Below are 3,045 nucleotides of genomic sequence, written 5' to 3' on the forward strand. Positions count from 1 at the left end.
AAAATTTTAAAAATGCTTTGTAAGAAAATACAGAGGGAATATCTTTATGAATTTGAGAGCGGGCAGGATTTTTTAAAAAGAGGTTTTATGGGGAAAACCATACAAGAAATAATAGGTAAACTTTACAACACTAACAGTTTAAACTTTTGTATGGCAAAAGAAACCATAAATGTAAAAGATAAGCAGCAGTGAGGTCTGTCATGTTCAAGTTCAGTGTGGTGCTGGATGTGTCTGTAGGGTGGGGGCAGAGGGGTAGACGACTAAATTTGAGGAAAGCTGCGTATTCCTTTTACCTCTCAGGTAGTGACAATGCATACTGGCTTATCAAAAGATCTAAGAACCTCTACAGAAATCTTTTTTTTTTTTTTCCCTGTATGGAACTCAGCATTCATACACACAGTTATTTAACTGTGAGACCATGTTGTGTGTGTGTGTGTGTGTGTGTGTGTGTGTGTGTGTTCCATCTATGCACTTCTCCATATGAGGAATTTGAGGAACACTTGGAAAAGTTGCCAAAAAAATAACACTTTGGCTCATGTGAGAAATGACTGTTGCATTCATCTTTGTGTCCCCATAGGTAACTCTTACTTCTTCAGTAGTTTTGACCAGTAGTAGCATTGGAGGGGAAGGGAAGGGAGAGGAGGGGGAAGAGGAGGAGAAGAAGAGAGAAGAGGAAGAAGATGAAGAAGGGGAAGGAGAAGAAGAAGACGAAGATGAAGACAAAAAAGAAGAGGAAGAAAGAAAAAAGAAATCCAGGGTTGGGGAGTAGATGTAAATTCCCCTAGTCAAGTGAACATATCCCAAGAGAAGAAAGTCAGCTGTAATCTGGGTTATTCCTTCTCATGGCCATCAGCTGGGACTACTAGATGTAGACATTTTGAAACATGCCCAACTAAGGGAAAAAAGATCATTTAAAAAATGTTATGTTTTTATTTTATTTTATTTTGAGAGAGAGAGAGAGAGACAGCGTGTAGGGGAGGGGCAGAGAGAGATGGAGACACAGAATCTGAAGCAGGCTCCATGCTCCAAGCTGTCAGCACACAGCCTGAAGCAGGGCTTGAACTCACAAATGACGAGATCATGACCCAAGCCTAAGTCGGACGCTTAAATGACTGAGCCACCCAGGTGCCCTGAAAAAAAGATCATTTAAAAGATAATTTAGGGCAGATCTCAGGGAGTTGTGATGCAGAAAATGGCATTTGTGAAAGATTTCTTGCCACTTATGGTGGAAAAAAGGGAAACAGCAGAGATGGTTGAGGATGATCAATTTAACATTGATCTCATCTCTCTCTGTCTCTCTGCTCTGACATTAAGACTTTTATAGTCTAGAGAGGGACATTTTATTAAGCGTTTTATTTCAAGTATAGTTTCTTTCTTTCTTTCTTTCTTTCTTTCTTTCTTTCTTTCTTTCTTTCTTTCTTTCTATTTTTGAGAGAGAGAGAGAGAAAACAGAGCGTGAGGCGGGGGAGTGGGGGGGAGGAGCAGAGGGGGGGAGACACAGAATCTGAAGCAGACTCCAGGCTCTGAGCTGTCAGCACAGAGCCCATTTCGGGGCTTGAACCCAAGAACAGTGAGTTCATGACTGGAGCCAAAGACGGACGCTCAACCAACTGAGCCACCCGGGTGTCCCTCAAGTATAGTTTAAAGCCCTTGACTTATTTTGTCTCATTTAATCCTGTGACATAAGTACTCTAATTCTTATTTTTAGGATGACGAAAAAGAGGAACAGTTAATTATGTAAGGTTAAAAAGTTAGCTAGGGACTGGAGGCAGGATTCCAACCCAGGCGGCTTGTCATTTGTCCACCTCACTTTGCCACCGCCCTGCCTATTTCTTGTAGATTACTACTATACAGCACGTGAAACACCATGATAGAGAGGAACAAAGGAAAAACACATTGAGTCGGAAAGGACTCAGTTCACTCTGGTGACAAGCTACAATTTGCCTCGGAGAGAAGAGAGGAGAAAGCCCTTTTGGGGAGAGAAAGTCACCTACCTCCCTGTGAGCCAGTGGAAGGGGCAGAAAGGGAGCTCCCCTTAAAACTAAGTTTTCCAAGTCCAGATATGGTCTTTGGGCACCTCTAGTCAGTACAAGTTTCTGAGTAGGAGGGACTGGCCGAGTTGTTTTTCAGGAAGATATTGGAGGTGGTGAGGAGGAGGTATGGAGGGTGGAATGACCCGAGGTGAGGCCAGTGGAGGCAAACCTTGCCATCTTCCCAAAGGGAGAACAGAGAGGCAGAAGGGGAGGAAAGAAAAAGGAGCCTTTTAGATGACTTGGAGCTAAATTTTGTGTGGCTAGTCAGTGAAAAGGACGAGAGCCGGCTGAAGCCAACACTTGGGCAGAAGTGTTATTTTTCTGAGATTTGTGTGTGTTTTCAATAGTGAGTTCAGCAGAGAGAATGTGCATGCATTGGGATCCGTCATCATCTTTGCACAGAGCCCAGATTCCACTACTATGTCGCCCCAAGCCCCTGGGGCAAGCAGGGTGATGAGAACTTGCACTCTGGTGCCTTGACCGTCGAGGTGAAAAGAGCATCCTGCGAGGAGTCAACTCGCAGGAGCCCCAGGTTGGGTCCTTTCACAGAAAGGCCGCCTGGGCAGACTCGCGGGTCCCGCCCCAGGTCCCGCCCTGGCTCCGAACAGAGCATCAGGTGGGGCCTAGGGCACGGGAGTGCGAGGCTGAGGCGGTCTCTCCTGGACCTGACCGGCGGCAAGTAGCCTGTCGACACTCTGCTCGGTGGTCCCAGCTCATTTGCAGCCTCGGACGGGGTGGAGGCGGCTTGGTCGGGGATACCCCTAAGGCGCAAGCAGCACCCCACTGTCCTCACCATGGAACTGGTTTCCTAGCGCGCGGGGGCCCAGCCACAACCACCCCGGCTCGGCCCCAGCCTCCCAGAGACACGCGCACCGGCCCCTGGCCCCCCAGGCACTACCCTCCCGGACCCCCAACTCGCGGACTACAAGTCCCAGCAGCCCTCGCAGCTTGCACCTCCCGCCTCGCCGCGGAGACCCCCGGCAGTCCAAGTGGGGCTCGGGCTGCGCTCGTG

Source organism: Puma concolor, chromosome A1 (genome assembly GCF_028749965.1).
Source record: "Puma concolor isolate L17-30 chromosome A1, mPumCon1.1.hap2, whole genome shotgun sequence".
Lineage (NCBI taxonomy): Eukaryota > Metazoa > Chordata > Mammalia > Carnivora > Felidae > Puma > Puma concolor.